This window comes from Halichoerus grypus, chromosome 10 (genome assembly GCF_964656455.1).
Source record: "Halichoerus grypus chromosome 10, mHalGry1.hap1.1, whole genome shotgun sequence".
Lineage (NCBI taxonomy): Eukaryota > Metazoa > Chordata > Mammalia > Carnivora > Phocidae > Halichoerus > Halichoerus grypus.
Genome location: NC_135721.1, coordinates 22,351,458 through 22,371,236, shown reverse-complemented (window position 1 = coordinate 22,371,236; position 19,779 = coordinate 22,351,458). Strand labels below are relative to the sequence as shown.

At 51.3% G+C, this 19,779-nt stretch overlaps 1 long non-coding RNA gene and 1 pseudogene across 2 annotated transcripts in view; one reads left to right on the top strand and one right to left on the bottom strand.

Annotated features, from left to right (window-relative positions):
* The window catches only part of LOC118534403 (uncharacterized), a 29,375-nt gene extending 9,889 nt beyond the window's left edge, over positions 1-19,486 (bottom strand). Inside the window, exons 1-3 of one of the 2 annotated variants that reach the window (XR_013441633.1) lie at positions 14,370-19,486; positions 8,610-8,779; positions 2,193-4,296 (exon numbers count right to left, since the gene is read on the bottom strand). This is a non-coding gene — a long non-coding RNA (uncharacterized LOC118534403). Of the gene's footprint in view, positions 1-2,192; positions 4,297-8,609; positions 8,780-14,369 lie in introns of those variants that run through there. The other variant, XR_013441632.1, reaches the window with a different exon arrangement.
* On the top strand, positions 31-560 carry LOC118534402 (large ribosomal subunit protein uL23 pseudogene; annotated as a pseudogene).
* Positions 19,487-19,779: the final 293 nt, after the last annotated feature.

The following is a 19,779-nucleotide window of genomic DNA, read 5'->3' as shown; positions in this document are numbered from 1 at the left end:
CTGTTAAAAAAACAGACAAGCCAGCCTTTTATGAAGACGGCGCCGAAGGCTAAGAAGGAAGCCCCTGCCCCTCCCAAAGCCAAAGCCAAAGCAAAGGCTTTGAAGGCCAAGAAAGTGTTGCTCAAAGGCGTCCACAGTCACAAAAAAAGATCTGCACGTCACCTACATTCCGACGACCCAAGACACCGCGTCTGCGGAGGCAGCCCAAATATCCTCGAAAGAGCGTCCCCAGGAGAAGCAAGATTGATCACTATGCCATCATCAAGTTCCCCTTGACTACTGAGTCAGCCATGAAGAAAATAGAAGACAACGACACACTTGTGTTCATTGTGGATGTCAAGGCCAATAAGCACCAGATCGAACAGGCTGTGAAGAAGCTCTACGACATTGACGTGGCTAAAATCAACACCTTGATCAGGCCTGATGGAGAGAAGAAGGCATATGTTCGACTGGCTCCTGACTATGAGGCTTTGGATATTGCCAACAAAATTGGAATCATCTAAACTGAGTCCAGCTGGCTAAATCTAAATATAAATGTTTTCACCAAAAAAACAAAAAAAAACAAAAAAAACCAGACAAGCCAGTCTGCAAAGAAATATTCACAGAATATATATCTGACAAAGTTCTGGTATCCAGAATATATAAAGAATACCAATAAATCAATAACACAAAGACAAAAAAAATTGAAAGAGAGCAAAAGACTTGACCAGACAGGTCACAAAAGATTACAAGTGGCCAATAACCAAATGAAAATTGCTCAACATCTTTGTGTTAGGAAATGTGCAATAACATTTCACGCCCACTGGAATGACTAAACTTAAAAAGAGCAACAATACCAAATGCTGGTGAGGACATGGAGCAACTGGAACTCAATCATTGTTGGTGGGAGCATAAAATGATACAACCATTTTGGAAAACTGTTTAGCAGTTTCTTATAAAGTGAAGTATACACCTACCTTATTATTTACCAATTCCTTTCCTAAGTATCCAAGAAACATGAAAACACATATTCACAAGAAAAATCGTCCAAAAATGTTCCCAGCAGGTTTATTCATAACAGCAGAAAAACTAGAAACAACCCAAATGTCCATCTGTAGGTGGGTACGTAAACAAATTATGTTATCTTCATATAATGGAATAATACTCAGCAATGGAAATGAATAAACTATTACTAGATGCTACGTGGCTGAATCTCAATATGTTGAAAGAAAGAGAAGCACAAAGGAGTACATATGGGATGATTCCATTTTTATGAAGATCTTGAACAGGCAAAACCAATTCATGATGATAGCAATCAGAACATTGGTTGCCTTGGGATGGGGGTGGGGAGACTGACAGAAACGTTCTGGGGATCTAATGTTCTGGAAATCATCGTCACATGGTGACTATGATTATAGTTAAGACTGAAGAATAAAAAAGGGAAATATGGCAACTTTGTGGGTGACAGGAATATGCTGTATCTTGATTGGAGATATGGTTACATGGGTGTATGCATCTGTCAAAACTCATCAGATTGTACCCTTAAGATCTATGCATCTCACTGTATATGGAATATACCTCAATAAAAAACAAAAGCCAGTTGCCATGGGCTGGGGAGAGGGGAAGTGAGGAGTTGTGTTTAATGGGTATGGAGTTTCAGTTTTGCAAAATGAAAAATGATGGAGATCGGCTGTACAACAATGTGGATATATTTACACTGCTGAACTGTACATTTAAAAATGGTTAATAAGGCGAATTTTATGTTATGTGTATTTTACAATAAAAACAAACTATATATGCGACCGCAAACAACCTAACAAACTTTATTCATGAAGATTCGAACACAAACAGCCTAATTTCTTAATGTAACATTTATGTGGTCTCTTGAAACAGAAGAGGCAAGGTGAATTGTAGGTTATATTTGGTCCCCATACAGTACAACAGTAAATAAAATAAAACACACAATTACTGCTGTGATCCTACTCTCGGGGCCCCCACTCCCTGGCTGTCTGAGCGTTGGCGGGTAGTGTCCCTCAGAAGGGTGCTGGCTTTCTAGGTTGCACCATGACGGGTTTTGAAGGGAAGTTTTCAGATGCTGGCGCAGCTTGTACTACTGGGGGAGAGAAGTTCCAGAAGGACTTCCTGATGAATTTCACCCTGAAGAGTCTGGTTTCTTGTGTATCTCTGTATTGGATCTTTTCCACCCTTGCTCTCCCCCACTTCCACCCCAGTCCCACCCCACTCCCTGGGCCCAGACACCACCTCACACAGTCAAGGAGTGTTGGTCAAGGTGCCTAGGCTCCTCCCACATTCCACCCTCTGGGGCCTGCAGGCCTGCTCAGTGATGGGGAGCCCTGAAGCACTGGGATCCATGCTTGCCATGTGACATACTTGCCATCGTCCCCGACAAGGATACTGGGTCCAGCCCATCCTCCCCTCTGTCCCAGGCAGAGGATGAGGTCGTTCTGCAAGTCTGGCCACAATGCCCAGCATCCTGCTCACTTTGCAGACATTCAGGAGAACGTGGGGTTGGGGGAGGGGGTCTGGAATTTTCCAGAGGTTGTAACCTTCCTCTCTACTTCCATCATAGCTATACCTGTGCACTCAGCGTGAATCTTCTCCTCCCGCCCCAGCCCGGTGTCATGGTGGCAGGCGTGGAAGGTGGTGGCGGTGGAGTGGAGAAGTGAGTGAGCACCACTGTGGACACGAAGGCTCTCTGTAGGGCGGCCTGGCTCTGGGGCTAAGGAACATCATGGACCCTTTTAATTTCAGTCTCTGCCCACCTTGGGGACAGAGAGAGATGGAGCTGGGAGGTTCAGGAGGTGTCTCCCATGAACCCATTTTCTGAGAATGGGGCCGGGCAAGCCTAGCCAGAATCCTAGAGGTTTGCTCATACCAAGAGAAGGCCCTACCTCAGGGATGCGTCAGGTGTGGAGGGGCCCAAGGAAGGAAGAAGGTGAGGGGGCATGATGAGCCCCTACACTGGGAGGCCTCAGCCCACTAGCCTGGACTCCACAGATAATACCCTACGTGGTCTATGCCAAGTCTATCATCTGTTTGAAAAAAAAAAAAAAGTGTGTAGTGCAGGAACTAGCTCAGGGCTTTCTACACGGAGTTCCTCAGCACTGGCTGGGACTCCCCTCTGGCTCTGCCTGCTCGGGAACCAGCCTGAGGCAGGGCTGAGGGCCCAGGGGGCTGAGGAGAGCCACTCCCCCACACGTGGCTGACGTCCAGGCCCGCTGTGTGGCTGAGGAGTGATGCAGTCGGTGGAATGGGGGTGGAGCAGCTGTGGGGCCCAGATGGGAGGAAGGCAAACAGCAAGGGCACCCTTGACAAGCAGCGAGTCATGAATCATGCTGTTCATTAACTTGAGCTAATTAGGAGGCAAGTATGAGGGCCACGGCGCTGGGCAATTTGTTAAATTTCCGCTTTTATAGTCCCCACCACCCCTGCTTACGGGGCCCCCACCTCCTCCTCGGTCCTGAGTGCCCGGGGGTGAGTACACGCTTTGGGGGCACTTGGAGTGGACAGCTGCCTGGTGGGAGAGGGAAAGAGGGTTGGCATGCCACATGCCAGGTGTGTGTTCAAGCTTTCGCAATGGTTATATCATTTGGTCCTCAATACCCTGGGAGGGGGGGACTCATCATTCCCATTTTGGAGATGGGGAAATTGAGGCTCAGAATAGGGAGCGGACTTGCCCAAGTTCTCTAACTAAATTAGACACAGCCTCTGCCCTCCTCACCGCACTGAAGGCAGTCTTACAAGTAAGACTGAAGATACTTCTAGATTTTCTATTCTGACCCCTCCAGTTATGGCTGTCACCTGCCCTAACAATTACCCTCCAGGTCCTTCAGACAACCCCCTTTCCTTGCTGGAGATGGAAACTCCCTCCACGGAGACAGATTTCCATGGCTTGGCTGAAGAATGCTCCCCAGAAGAGGGAAGGCGGGATTTTCATCTTTTTGAAATAAATGTGAAAAACAGAGGCAAGAACAGCAACTACAGTGTGTTGCAGAGATAGATGGAAGGATGAGCTTAAAATGTCCTAGAGCCTGAGGGGGCCATTAGGTCTGGAGTACAGGGACCGAGGAAGGGGGTGGTGGGGGACAGGGGAGAGGTAGCATTTCATGCCACAGGCATTTTTAGCCGGGGCGAGGGTGTCCAGCTGCTGTCCGGCGTCAGGGGGGCAGCTCAGCAGGGTCTGGGGCTCCGAAGAGAGATCTGGGCTGGAGCCAGCTGGGAAGTCGTGCTGACAAGAGCTCCCCCAAGGAAGGTTTGATCTCGGCACCTCAGAGCCCACCACAGCGAGCTGCAAATCTGTTTGATGAAGGAAATTTTAGCAGGTGCGCTCGCTGGGGCCTGGGCGCTTGTGATACGGGAGAGTCCAGGGGAACAACCTCGCTTCTGGGCCGCGCCCCGCGCCCCACAGAAGTCTGGGGGTTCCAGATTCTCACCCTGGGCTGCTAGACCCAGCGGCATCCACCTGAGATGCCGGAGCTCGTTTTGACCACCGCAGCTCTGCAGGCCGGCCTGCCCTTGTCTTCCTCACAGCCTTCCCACCGAGGCCTCTGATTCCCCAAGCCCATTTCAAAACTGGAGGCCTCCCAGGGAACAGCAGGAGCCGGAAGGCAAGACGGCAGGTGCACACAGAGGTAGTTCAGCCGCGGTTCTCCGTGCACCCACTCCCACACGCCCACCAAACTAACTGTGCGCCGAAAGGCACAGGAGACCGGCGTCTTGAAAGCAGCCAAGTGTCCCCTGAAGACACTCAATGGCAAATGGACAGCGCCTTGAGTCCACCTGGCTGTTCCTTGGAGGCCTGATTTGGTCCAGAAGTTCATGCACTGCGGGAGAGCTTAGGTGACAGCCCTGCGCGGGGAAACCCGGCAGCCCCAGGCAGCCCTCGCTCCGCACAGGGCGGCTGAGCCACGGTTGTGTTTGCACGCGGAGAGCCCGAGGTGTGGGGGCTGGCCAAGGCGTGAGGCCCGCCTGCCCACGATTCCCCGGGGACCGCAGAAGCCCCTTGCTTTTGAAAACCCCGGGGAAGGGGTAAGTTGGGGGAGACAAGAACCCAGCTACGGTTTTGGCACTCTACCCTCTCTGTAATGGGCTGGAAACCCTACAAACTTGCATCACCTTTCCTAATACAATAGATTTGGGGGTTAAAAAGTGTTAGCGTGATGTCTTTTAAATATTTAGAAATATTCCCCACCCCGCCACCAAAGATGAGTATTTGTTTTTAAAAAAATAAACACTTGGCCAAGATGTCATGTGGTGCCCCTCACACAGGTGAGTGTTGTGCAAGCCAGCCCGCCCACTGGCCGTGGGTGGGGACCTGCCTACAGCTGTCACCCGGCTCCTAACAACTCCTCGGGGCGCACCCTGCTCATTAGGCCCCAGCCACGCCCAGCCGCCCAGACTCCCAGTTGAACCGGACTGCCGGGAGTGGGCACTGCCTCCTTGAACCCCGAGCAGAACAATGGGCTGTGAGGAGTTAACCAGGCCCACAGCCCAAGAGCTGGGTGCTGGAGCTCAGGGGCTCGCTCAGCTGTGCCTAGGACGGCCCATGGGGCCTCCACACTGGCCAGGCTCCCCTCTCCCTTGGGGCCAGAGAGCAGCAGGGGGGCCCCCAGAGGGAGCCAGCAGAGCTCTAGGCAGGAAAAATAGACATGTGTTTAGAGGCTGCCTCCTCAGTGGCGGGCTGAGCCTGCAGACATTATCTCACTCCTGCTCAATGTCCCCCCAGGCAGGTAAGGGATGGGACTTGTTCCTGCTTTATAGCTGAGGCACTCAAGCAGAGAGGATGGGCAGGCAGAGAGAGGTGGCCTCCTCGGTGTAGCCCAGCCCGCGCGGGATGTGGCCCCAGCTGGGCAGGTGTCCCTGCCGGTCCCTCTTCCTGCCCCCTGAGATAGGTGCTGCCCCCCAGAGGTAGGGATGTGCCCCCGAAACAGGCTGACTACCTGCCCCCCCAGGCTCATCTCAGCTTGCACCCCCCAGATAACCCAGACCTGCCTCCCCTTCCTCCAGGATGCCCCCCCCCACTTGTTTGCAGCCTGGCCGCCCTCAGGGCACAATGTGGCATGAGGAAGGACAGGGCTGCCCAGCCCGGCCCCGCCTGGGAAATACATCTCCCGGGTGCTTCTGCTAACTCAGGATAAACCGGATTGGGGTTAGGCAGGTGGCAACATGCTGCTATTTGTGGAGGCTCCTGGACTTCATGCTCCCTCCCATGACAGCGGGAACGGGGAGGGCGGCAGCCATCTCTGCCCAGTCACGCACTCAGGCCTGCCGGGGAGCCCGGGTGGAGTCACAGGCCACAGGCTGGAGGCAGAGAGTCTGCATGGAGCCTCGGAAGCTGCCAGGAGAGAGCCCTGGCCTGGGACACAGGAAACCCCAACACAACAAACACAGAAAACTCAACCCAGCCACTACCCGCCTGGGGCAGCCTTCCCCTCCTCGGGCTTCCTCTGTCCAATGAAGGGGTTGGATTAAATGAGATCCTCTCACTTCATAATCCCTCCACTGTCATTAGGCTGTGTTCCCTGACTCTCAGGCCCTCCAGTGCTTCTCTCAATAAAACCCATTCAAGTTGGGGAATTAGAATTAACCTCTGTCTAAATTAAAGGCCAGGCAGGGAGTGATGGCAGAGGCTGGGCAGGTGCAGCTCTGGGCAGGCAGCCCTGGGGCCTTCTGAGAAGAGTTGAGAGCCAACTGCAAGCCACGGGACCCTGCCTTGCACCTCCTGTCCAGTCCCGACCCCAAACCTTGACTTTGTGAGGCTTACCCACTCTCCCCAGGTCTCCAAAGCCTGGGCTAAGGCACTTGGGCCAGAGTCCTCCCTGGAGATGTGAGCACAGAGGCTCCGCAGGAGTCATGCCGGATGGGGGCCATGAGCCCTCAGTAGAGAGCCCCTCGAGGTGCCAAGGGCCAGCCACAGGGATTGAGGAGGAGTCAGAAGTCCTCTTAAAACCAACTCTGCTCCGGACATTCCTCCACTAGGAAGAACCTCCAGGTTCTGGAAACCCTTTTACCTACCACTTGAACTGGCTAATCGTTTGTAGAGTGTGTTTTGGTTGACAAAACATTTTTCTAGATGTGATGTCATTTGATCCTCAGAGCAACACAATGAGATATTTTCCGATTCTACAGAAGACAAAACAAAAGCTCAGAGTTTAACAAACTTGCTTAAAGGATCCCAACCAGGAAGTGGAAGAATCAGGACCGGGAGCCTGGTGGTCAAGTTCCAAGAACAGTGCTCTTTCTAGGATTCCATGTCCTTCTCTCCAGGCCCTAGGGACCCAGAAACACTCCACTGGGACTCAGACAATAGGCTGAGGATCTCCCAGCTAGCAAGGGTATGTGTCTGCTATGTGTCTGCAGTCCAAAGGGCCTAGAGAACCACCCTACTGTTGCCCTGGGCCCATGCCGGGTCCCTAGAGAAGGACAGTGACGCAGTTTCTCTCTAGCAGGTCTGAAACTCAGGGAAAACCTTCCCTGAGGCTTGAAAGGATTGGATTTTCCTCCTGCTAAACCCCGTGATGTTCTTTCTTAGAGGAAGTGACCCAGTAGCTGCCTTCAAATCTCTGAAAAGCCACAAGAAACAGGGAATGGCCATCTTCTGTGGGGACCGTGGACAGAAGGATCAGGAAACAGATGGAACACAGTGTAAGGAAGGACCACGTAAAGATGAACTCTCAGGCCATGAGAACTGCCTGGGGATGTGACTGGCTGCTTTGTAAGGTGGTAAGGTCCCCGTCACTGGAGGAGTTCACACGAAGACTAAGTAACCATTCTGCCCTGAAAATGTTATATAGGAAACTCAACCCCTAGAATGCTAAGTGGGAAGAATGAACTACATGATATTGACACTTCTTCATACCAAGAGCTTGTGACAAAGTGGGAATTATTTCAGATTCTACTTGCACCTCAGACTCTCACCTATGAGCACCATATTGGATCAAGACAGAGTTTTTGCTGAGTGTCTCTATTGCCTGCTGTGACAGACTGGGATGGAATGGAGGGAAGGGGTCAAGAAGTAGGGATGGGGGTGAGTATGGTAGCCCCCAAACCATAGCAAGGTCTGACATGGGAAGGTTCTTCTGGAGCTCCATGCTCTGAGGGCTGAGTGTGTTGAGGTCATTGTTATTTGCCCTCCCTAGAGGTAACTGGGGCATTCCCATTGATTTGGGCAGCCAGCCACAGATTTGCTTAAGCCCATGGCAGCTGTCCCCTTTGCCACAGTGACCAAAATGAGTTATCAGGCCAGGTCAAGATAAGCCCCACCTTGGCCATGAGTGTTGGCCAGCTATCTATGTCCAGGAGATAGCTGGCTGAGTCATGGGCCATTTCTTAGCAGCTGGCCTGGATCTTTCACATTGAGGAAGGGCTTGGGACACCTGAGTACCTGGAATCTGGAATGTGGAATTGCAGGTGGAGAGATTTGGCACTAGCATCCCAGGCCATCCATGGGATACCCCAAGCTACAAAATTGTCTGCCACAGTGCCCTGAGGGTTAGGAGACACCAGACCATCCCCCTCCTCCAGAAAGTCTCCCAGGATTGTGCTCAGTTGATGAATAGAAGCAGTATCCCTTCCCCATCCCACCCCCACCATCCTCTATGGACACCAACCTCCTGCTTGGTGTTTGGTTTTTCCCTGGAGGCGTGTACTGCCAACATAGAGAAGGTAGGGATGGGGGCACCCAGGCTTGGCCCAGCCTGGCCCATGTTCTTCTAGGAGTCCTGGGAGCTGCTCCCACTCATTCCTTCAATCAGTCAATGCTTACTGAGCACCCATGCACCTGCAAGCCAAAAAGAACAATCACCTCATAGAAAAATGGGCAAAGTATATGAACAGGCAATTCCCAGGCCTGGCCTTGCCACTGATTTGCTGGGTAAATTTGGGCAAGTAACTTAGCCATTCTGTGACTGTTCCCTTCTCTGTCAAATTAGGATAATAATGGTTCCAATTCACTGGGTTACTGTGGAAAGTGAATGAGATCATCCACACATTATAGGTGGAATTGTGTCCCTCACAAATTCAGATGTTGAAGCCTAAGCCCCAGTCCCTCAGAATTTCAATTTATTTGGAGATAGAGCCTTACAGGGGTGAGTAAGTTAAAATGAGGCCCTTAGGGTAGGACCCTAATCCAATCTGACTGGTATCCTTAGAAAAAGAGGAGGAGACAAAAAGACGGGCACACAGAGAGACGGTGTGAAGCAGTAACAGGAAGATGGCCATCTGCCGGCCAAGGAGAGAGGCTTCAGGGGAAAGTAACCCTGTGAGCACCCTGATCTTGGACTCCCAGCCTCCAGAACTGTGAGAAAATACATTTCTTTGTGTAAGCGCCCCTCCAGCAGCCCTCGCCGACTAATACAGCACCTCAAGCACTAGAACAGCATCCGGCATATAGGACACACTCAGTAAGTACTAATTACTCCCATAAATATTATTGTTTATCTCAGCTGTATACACACCACTTTAATTTCCTATTGCTGCTGTAACAAATGACCACAAACTTTTTGGCTCACGATAGCACACACGTATTATCTTATAGTTCTGTAGGTCAAAAATCCCACTGGGCTAAAATCAAGGGTTCTGCAGAGCTGCGTTCCTTCTGGAGGCTCCAGAGAAGAATCCATTTCCTTGCCTTCTCCAGCTTCTAGAAGACACCTGCCGTCTTTGTCTAGGTCCTTTTCCTCCACTTTAAAGCCAACAGTGTAGCATCTTCAAATCGATCTTTCTTTTGACCCTCCTGCCTCCCTCTTATAAAGACCCTTATGATTACATGGGGACCACCCAGATGGCCCAGGATAACCTTCTTGTCTCAAGGTCCTAACTTAATCACTTCTGCAAAGTCCCTTTTACCATAAAAGGTCACATATTCACAGATTTGGGGGATTCGAACATGTACATCTTTGGGAAAGGGGGCATTATTCTGCCTACCACACATACAATCTATTATTAAGTGACAAAGGAAGCCACAGAACAATGCATAATAGGTTAATTTCATTTATGTAAGAAGATACTAAATCAATTTAGACAGAAACTCAAAAAACTATTAACTGTGAGATTTTCTGGGGAGGGACTTGGGGCTTTGACATTTTGGGTATTGTTTTCTTTTTTTTACAGTATGCACATATTCATGAATTACTTGTGGGATTTTTAGAAATTTTAAACAATTCAAAGAGAAAAGGAAGAGCTGTGTCCTCATCCTTGTGGAGCTGAGTCTAGAGACATCAGACAAATCAACAACATTAAAACCTCTCAGTAAGTATTCTGAGAAGTGTGAGCAGAGCACGGTGGCAGCTGGGGTGGGGGCCCCTAACTGCCTGAAGTGACACCTTTGCTGAGTTCTGAAGAAAGAGAAGGAGTTTCCCAGGTAGAGAGGAGGGAGGGGAGTGTCGCCCACGACAACGGGCCTAAAGGGCTGAGTCCAGGCCCATGAAGAGGCGATGGGCAATAGGCAAGGAAGCTCACACCTGCTGAGCCCCTAGCTGCTGGGTCCTGTGCTGAGTGGTGTTGTGGGCATGTCCTCATTGGGTGGAAGGGAACCAAGGCTGTGTATGTTGATGGAAGAGAGGGTCCGGACTGGATGAGAAAGGGCATGGGAGGAGGTGGCAGGCGGCTGGGCAGGGTCTGCTCCTGGAGCGGCTGATGCAGACAAGGAGGGGTGAAGAAGGGGACAGGGAGGGCCAGCGCTGGAAGCAATACCTTCCCTCACCCCACACCCCACTTCTGGGTGCCCCATTCACATCCTCAGCCCCCAGGCAGGTGTGGATTGCGGGTCAAGCTCTCAGGCAGCCTCTCTAGGGCTGAGGGTACTTCCAGGCCTCACCCCAGACCTGCTGCCTCAGGGCTGACTCTAGGTCTCCATGTGGTGCCCGAGGCAGCTGGCCACAGACCTGGCCCGGGTCATCCTGGCAGCAAGATGATTGCACTAAATCATTTCTTGCAGTCCTTTGGGGCGCTCTAACAAAATGTCACAGGTAGGTGGCTTATGAACAACAGACTTTCTTTCTCACATTTCTGGAGGCTAGAAGTCTGAGATCAGGGTGCCAGCATGATTGGATGAGGGTCCCTCTCTGGGTTGCAGACTGCTGACTTCTTATTGTGTCTTCACATGTGGAAGGGGGGCGACGGGGATCTCTGGGGCCCCTTTTATAAAGGCACGAATCCCATTCATGACCTAATCACCTCCCAACGGCCCCACTTCCTAATACCACACCTGGGGACTTAGACCTCAACATACAAATGGGGGGGCACCAACGTTCAGATCACAGCACCCCTGAAGGGTTCCCAAGTGGGGATGAGGCTGCGGACAGAGGGGCCTCAACCTATGGCCTTCTACCCCGTGTGCTTGTCCTGACTCGCAGAGCGAACACAGCCATGTCCTGAGGATGTCACTGCAGACGTGACAGAAGGCACCCATCAGCGGCAGAGGGCAGAGGTGATGGGGTGCGTGGGATCAGATGAGGTGGTGGCCAGGGGCACTCTGGCCCAGATGATGGGCTCAAAGTCCTGCTCTTCCAGTTTCAAGCTGTGTGACCCTGAACATGTTACTTAACATTCCTGGGTTTCAATCTCCCCATCTCTACAGTGCAGTAATGATAGTATGACTGTCTATTAAGTGCTTGGAACAGCGGGAGCATAGGGAGGCCTGCTGCTGAAGTGCTAGTGGTCATTCCTGTGGACTCCCCATGATGTCCCAGCTGGGCCTAGCAGCAAAGGGCCCCTTCGGGGTCTCTGCGCTACCATGTCCCTACCCTCAACCAGCCACTCGCTCACACCTGCTCCTGGGGCCCAGGGGGTGGCCCTGGGAAGGGAAAGGAGTGCTGGCTCTGGGGGGGTGGGGAATGTCAGTAGCCATGGGCCCTAGGGGGGGTGGGGTGGGGGAGAAGGAGGAAGCAGGGGTTCCAGAGTAGCAGAGACCCCAGCGGGGAGGTTTGCCCAGGGCAAAGACTGGGTCAGCACACGGCTGGCTTTGGGGTGTCGGAGACAGCCTTACGGGAGCCAGAGGTGTCTGCTATTATCTCTGGAGCTGTTGCGAAAATTTCCAAATAGAATCATTTTTAAGTCACTTTAACCAGACAGAAGATCTGTACGCCAGGCAGCACTTTTGAGAAGGCGGGCGTAAGTGTCACCCAGTCAGGGAAACGCTGAGGAGTCTGGGTCCCCTCGGGGAGGTCTCTGGCTTCGGAATATTAAAATCACTCAAGGAGAGGAGAGGCGTGTTGATCCCTCGGAGCCCAGCTACCTCCCACAGGGGGCCCAGCTCACACACAAAGCGAAGAGTAGAGCCTCAGTCCAGAGGAGCTCAACAAAACAGTCCTGGTTTGTAAATTAGCGGCAGAGCTGGGAAACAGTAGCTACCTGTGGTTTTCTAATTCCATTGCCCGACGGGAGTGAGGGGCATCATTCGGGTGTGAAGTGCAGGCTATCAGTTCATCCATGGGTTAGGGATTCTCAGAAAAGGCTTGACCAAGGCAGGGGTGGAAAGGATCGCCGAGGAAGCTGCCGCAAACTAGCTGTGTAGCCTCGAATGACTTGCTTCTCTCTGGGCTCCCCCTCCCTCGTGCTGTAATAAGGAAGGACGACTGCGTAGCATTAATCACGCTGCGGGGCTTACTACGTCTGAGTCACCTTATGTGTATTATGTGGTGTATTATCTCACGTAAGCCTTCCAACGACCCTGGGCAGTAGGTATCTGAATCCTCAGTTTGCAGATGAAAAATGGAAGTTCAGGGAGGTTAAGTAACTTGCCCCAGGCCATTCAGCTAATGAGAGACCCAGCGCGGGGCGGAAAGCCTTGAAAGGCCGCTAATGCCACGCTGGATCCCTCTGGGTCAGCTCTGCACTCCATCCTCTGCATGAAAAATCAGGGGAAGTCACCTGGGTGTCGTTGTGCTCCACCTCAGCGCCGGCCAGAGAGGCCACGAGGGCCGGAGCATGAGGGGCAGAGACGAGAGCCCCAGCACCTTCACAAGACGCACACTCTGTTCTGTCCTCACAGGCCTGAGAAAGGGGACTGCCTTGAGTTTACCCTGAGCTCCTCTTTGCAAGAGCTCACACATATCCTTTACATGGGCAGCTTCTCACTCCTCCACTTAAGATAATAATAATCTCCATGGAAACCTCTCCAAAGGACCCTTCCAGCCAGGGCTCAGGACCACCTCAGGCAGGGGATGTCATCACCACCATCATCGTCATCTTCATGGTCCACCGAGGCAGAGAGGTGGCCAAGTGCCGGGGCTGCAGTGTCACTCCTAGCTCTGCAAAGACCAGCCGGGTGGCCTTGGACAAGTCACCCGTCTGTCAGCCTGAGCTTCCCCATCTAGAGCCCGGGGACGGTTAGAAGGACTAAATGCAGAGTGGACAGGCAGAGCGAGCACTCAACAATGAGAGCTTTTTTTTTTTTTTCCAGGTCCTTTATTTAAAATAAACTATTTTTTTAAAGGCTCACAGCAAAACTGAGAGAAACATGCAGAGATTTCCCACATAGCCCATGGCCCCACACAGGCGCAGCCTCCTCGACCGTCCACAGCCCCGACCAGAGCAGCACAGCTGACCACGAACCTGCGTCAGTCAGGTCAGCCCATGAACGACACGTCATTGTCACCCAAAGCCCATAGTTTACATTAGGGTTCACTCTTGCTGTTGTACGATCTGTGGGTTTGGATGAAGGTATAATGCCATCTCTCTCCATCATTATGGCATCACACAGAGTAGCTTCACTGCCTAGAAAGCCTCTGTGCTCCACCTAGTCAGCCCTCCCTCCCCTCTAACCCTGGGCAACCGCTGATCTATGGTCTCCGTAGTTTTGCCTTTTCCAGAAAGTCATGTAGTTGGAATCATACAGTATCATAGCCTTTTCGGTTTGGCTTTTTTCACATAGTAAGAGGCATTTAAGGTTCTTCCTTGTCTCTTCATGGCTTGGTAGCTCATTTCTTTAGTGCTGAATGATATTCCATTGTCTGGATGGACCACAGTTTATTTTTCCATCCATCAACTGAAGGATATCTTGGTTGGCAATTATGAATAAAGCAGCTATAAACATCTGTGTGCGGGGGTTTCAACTCATTTGGGTAAAAATACCTAGGAGCCCCATTGCGGGTTCATAAAGAGTATGTTTAGTTTTGTGAGAGACTGTCAAACTGTCTTCCAAAGGAGCCGTGCCATTTTACATTCCCACCAGCAATGACTGTGGCTTTTATTTTTATTTAGAAATAAAAAGTGCCTTGCTTAAGATTACACAGCCATTAGTTGGCAGAACAGGGACCAAAAAGCAATCCTTCTGGTTCCACACTGTGGGCGGTTTCCCTTTGACCACGTTGCCCGTCAGCTAGACAAGCCAATCTCCTGCCCTCACAAACACGTTCACACTTACTCACCATTGCTTTTGAAACCTGATTCTTGGTGCGGATGTATCCCAAAGGATTCCTCTTCTGCCCCGTCCAGGAAAGCCCACCGTCTGTCTGTCTGGTTCCTGTACCTGAGAGGCTTGTGATGCTCTTGCACAGTGCCCAGGTGCGTACAGAGGCCAGTGTCCAGGTGTTCCAAGCTTACCTGTACCTGGAGGAGAACCAGGTGGCTCTGGGAAGCCCCTCCTCCTTTCAGAGCCAACCCAGCCAGCCCCAGAGTCCTAGGAGTCACCGTGCCCTCATCAGGGACTGGCAGAGGAAAAGAAATGACCCCCACACCCACCCGTCAGTCCAACTCCAAGTCTGCCTGTTCTTCCTTCCTTCCTGAGGTAAAATTCACATAACGAAGTCATTTTAAAAGTGTACAATTCAGTGGCGTTCAGTATATTCACAATGTTGTGCAACCACCACCTTTACCTAGGTTTTTTTTTTTTTTTTTTAAGGTTTTATTTATTTGACAGAGAGACACAGCGAGAGAGGGAACACAAGCAGGGGGAGTGGGAGAGGGAGAAGCAGGCTTCCCGCAGAGCAGGGAGCCCGACGCGGGGCTCGATCCCAGGACCCTGGGACCATGACCTGAGCCGAGGACAGACACTTAACGACTGAGCCACCCAGGCGCCCCTCTACCTAGTTTTAAAACATTTTCACCCAATTCCACCTATTTTTCAAAGAAAACCCCACACCCACTAAGTTGTCACTCCCCCTTCTTCCTTCTCCCCACCCCTGGCAACCACTAACCATTTGCCTCTTTGGGTTTACCTATTCTGGTCATGGAATAAACAGAATCTGTGTCCGGTTCCACACACATTTCTCAGACCACACTTTCTGTAACTTCCTGGGGAAGGAGGAGGAGCAGAGACCCCTCTTGCTGCCTTTGTCTCTGACCCTGCTCCCCCTGCCCACAATGTCTGTGATCCAGTTCATCCATTCTGTTTCTTTTTTTTTTTTATTTGTCATGAGCAAAGGATTTTGATGGTTCCTAAATTCATTCAACAAATAGTTCATGAGCTAGCAGGGGAGACAGGGAAATAGTCATTACAGCAGTGTGATCAGGCAATGCTATGGATTCTTCAGAGAGGCGTGGAGCCCGTACGTACCCCAGCCTCAGGGTGAGGGTGGTCAGGGAAGGGAACAATGGGGCTGGGGCCCCCATCTGTCTTGTTCACCTGTTTCCTCGGGACTTAGTACACTTCCTGGCACATAGAAGAGGATGAGCGAACAAGTCAATCAACCAATTAATGCAGCTCTCAGCTAAGAGCTGAAGGTTGAATACAAATCTGCATAGCGTATCTGAAGCCTCACAGGCAAAGGTTCCCCTGCTTTAGTACACAGAAAGACAGCTCAGTCTAGATGAATGTGGAAGGGAAGGGGGAGGCAGGTGGGAGGAGATGAGGCCAGAGCAGGCAGGGCCTTGGAAGCTACCTGAAGGAGCTTGACTTTCCCCTGAGTGCGAAGAGGAAGGGTTTTAAGCAGATTCACATTCTAGAAACTCATCTTTCTAATCCGGATTAGAGATTATGATGATCTGATGATGTGCCAGGAGGACAGAACAGACATCATTCTTGTCCTCCTCCGGCTGATGTTTCAATGGGAAACAGAGGTACTTAATATATCCTTAAAATAATTAATTCAATAGTCACAAGGGCACAAGGTGTTCTGAGGGATGTCCTGAAGGCAGTGACTTTTGGATCGAAACCCGAGAAATAAACAAGATTTGGTTAATTAAAGAGAGGCAAAGAGCTTTCCAGACTACACGGAAGCTTTTAGGAAGGTCCTGAGCAAAACGTGCTAAAGGAAGTGAGAAAAGTCTAGTATGACAGCTGTGCTCAGTGTGAGGCTGGGAGTTTGACCAGATGGGGCTGGGAGATACGTGGGGCTCAGACCCCAAAGAACACTCTTACACATTTTGGACTTACCCTAAGTCAAACAGGAAGTCTTGAATGATGTAAGCAGGATCCAATTTTGAAAAATGGAACAACTGCATTTCTCTTCCGTGTTGCTGTGCATGTGACCTTCTTCCTGGTCACTGCAATCATCTGCTTGCTTTGGAAGTGAAGTTAAGATTAGCAAAGAAAAAAAAAATGCGAAGGAGATAAGTACTGTTTAGCTTCTGACATCCAAAATAGAATTTTTTTCAGCCAGACAGTAGTCTTGAAAGACAGTCATTGGTTAAGAAATAGGGTATTCTGGATGTCTTTAACTTCCTCTTTAAGATATCAAGAAGCAAACCTGACAGAATTGATGGTAGAGCTTCACTTCAGGAAGCAAACAGAGGAGAAAGCCCTGCTCTTCGGTCTGGAGGATATTGGGGAGGAGGCTAGACAGGAAGCAAGTGTGGAAGGAAGTCAGGTGTGTGTCCTAATTACCCATCTTCCATTTGAAGTCCCAAGCAGAGGTGTGTTAGATTGGGGGCAGTGGGAGAGGGGGGAGTGTGATTTCTGTGCGTATCTCTCTAGAGGTCTTCACATCAAAGTAAACTTCCGTGTGGTTAGGCACAGGGAAGGTTTGAATTTAACCTTATCTATTGTGGTTGTGAGTTCAAGCCCCACGTAGGGTGCATTTAACCTTCTCAAACCACCCTGGGCTCCCATGTTACAATGATGGCTACACTAGATCTTTAGCTGTGGGTTTTGTATAAGAAACTAACCAGAAGCAGATAGTTTGAAAGCCTAAGCTTTAAAAAAAAAATGCGTTGAACAAGTATTAACTATGGCCTGTCATTTAACAGCTAGTTCTAGTACAATCCCTGGGCCTCAGAACCTGTAGCAGCAGCAAGTAGACTGCGAACTCTCTGAAGCTCCCAATGCCCATTGCAATCAAGCATACTGTGGCGGATGATGGACCAGGAAGAACCTTCCAGAAGGAAAAGCCCAGAGACACAGACAACGGACAGAAGAATTCTTCCCAGACAACAGAACAGCGGCTGCCAGAGGGGCTAACCAAGCGTTTTACTCCACTGCCCAGGAGGGAGGTCTTTACTCCTCCAGCCTATTAGCAATGGATCATTTTTAAGAACTAGTGGCCGACGTGCTCCCTTTTCTGAATAGGGGTCTTTACCTCAGTTACCACGTACCCATTCCACCTGGTATAGCTACACCTGAAGCCCATGGAGAGTCTTACACATCACCTGATAATCCTGGGCCTTGATTTGCATGAGGTTTTGGGGTTGTCTCCCCTGAAGAGGGAAGGGGATAATTCAATACATGGGAAGAGGGGGGCACATGAATGTTCGGGTGGCCAAAGGGCCGCCTATGGCAGAGACTGCTAGTTGCTTCCTCCAGCATCCATTCTCCCCTTCTTCCTTACCAACATAACCCCCAGTTTTATTACTAAGATTGTATTTCAGATTGTACTTCTCAGACTCCTTTGCAGCTAGCTCTGGCCTTAGGAGTAAGTTCTAGCTAATAATATATGAACAGAAGTGTCATAAGGTTTCCCAGGGAAGGAGTCAAAAGTGTGTGTGTGGTAGTGGGGGAGGGCGCCTGGGTGGCTCAGTCGATTAAACGTCTGACTCTTGATTTTGGTCCAGGTAATGATCTCAGCTGGGCATGGAGCCTGCTTGGGATTTTCTCTCTCCCTCTCCCTCTGCCCCCTACCGCTGCATGTGCGAATTCTCTCAAAAAAAGGGGGGGGGGGGAGAAAAAAATAAAGGGGGTAGAGGATGCCCCTCTCCCATTCCTCCATACTGCTTCTTGGAAAATAAATATAATGGCCAGAGTTTGCTGGAAATTGGGTCATGGGGAATTAGGGTCGCCCATGGGAATAGACAAGAAAGAACAGCTGGAGGACCCTGGCCCCTGATGACTTCATGGAACCATCAGCCCAGCCCTTCACCTCTGGCTCCAGACTGTTGTAGGCAAGAATAAAACCCTGCGTGTTCAAGGTTCTGTTTGTTTGGGTTTTCAGTTCCCACGCAGCTGAAAGGAATCCTAACTGATAGATCTCTAGTCTAGGCTTGGAGCAGGAAACTTACATAATCAGTTGGGTGGTAGGACCCCAGATCCTGCAGCGGCAGGAAGCAGACTGTGGACACACAACATCAGTTTGGGCAGCAGCATGTGGAGTGGAAGTGGCTGTGGACGAGGATGGTGGCATCGGGGCTGGCTAGAACATTCAGATTTGAAACCTGCCTAGGCGGTGAGAAGGATGGGGCGGTGTGCTGCCCTGAGGCAGGTGGTGAGGAAGAGTCGAGGCTCATGCGTAGGAAGAGGGAGGCAAAGGAAACGGCAGACCCAAGAAGGAGTGGGGAGCCGGGCCCGCTGCTGTGCAGTGGTCAAGGGCATGCAGGCTGCGCTGGGTGGGATTTGGTCACAGGGAAGCAGTGTTGGGGCCGTGGGGGTGGCAGCCACCCGCAGGGGGGCAAGGGAAGAGGGGGTGAGGGGGGTTAGCAAGTGGCCCAGCAAGGGAAGATATCTCCCCCTCCCCCCACCCCGGCCCTCCTCGGCTGGGAAGCTGCCCCAGGAGGAGGAGTCCAGGGAGGTTCTTGGCATTTTTAAGATGGGTGAGACTTCACCTCATTTCATGCTGGTGGGAAAGCAAGGGGGCCTTGGAGAGGTAAAGGTCCATGACAGCAAAGGAAGAAGAGGACACAGGCTCCCGAGGCTCCCTGAGAACAAGGACCCCGTGGCACCCAGAGCTGGGCGGTGCGGCGAGCCTGGGGGAGGGGGGGCGGGCAGGAGGTTGCTTCTCTGCTAAGGCAGCTGAAGGAGGGAAAGTGGCAGACAAGCTGATAAGGTTGTAGATTATAGGGTGAGGAGATCCCCTTCTGATGGCCTCCGTTTTCTGCGAAGTGGCCGTGATGTCATCTGTGGTAAGTGAGGGGGTTGGAGAAGATTTGAGAGAGGAGGCAGCTTGAGCACCCCCTTTCTGAGGAACACGAGAGAGAACTGACCAGGAAAGCACAAAGGGTGAGGCTCAGGCCGGGCTGGAAGCTTGCGCTGGTGGCAGCACCCGTCTGCAAGGCTGTGTGGTTTTCTCCAGAAGGAAATTCCTCGTCTGGCTTTCCCAGCCTGCCTGGGCTCCAAGCTGCAGGCCCGCCTTTGCGCTCAGCAGAACGTGTGCACCTGCAAATCCTGTCCACTCCTCGAATTAACATGCCTCCCCACCCCCACCCAACTCCTCCTCTTGCCCTCTTGCTCCTCTGGGTTTGGCTCCTGGAACCAGTTATCTTGGACTCCGCAGGAGCACCTTCTTGCCATGCTGAGCCCACGGCAACTCTGGCTGTCCCCCGGGCTCTAGGCAGGGCCTCCTCCCTGCTCGTCCCAGCCTCCTTCCTTCTTTTCACCACCCACCCCTGTCCTGCACATCTGGTGCCTTCAGCTTCCTCGAATGAGACTGTCACTGTGTCACTCCCCATTCAAAACCGCTCTGCAGCTCCTAA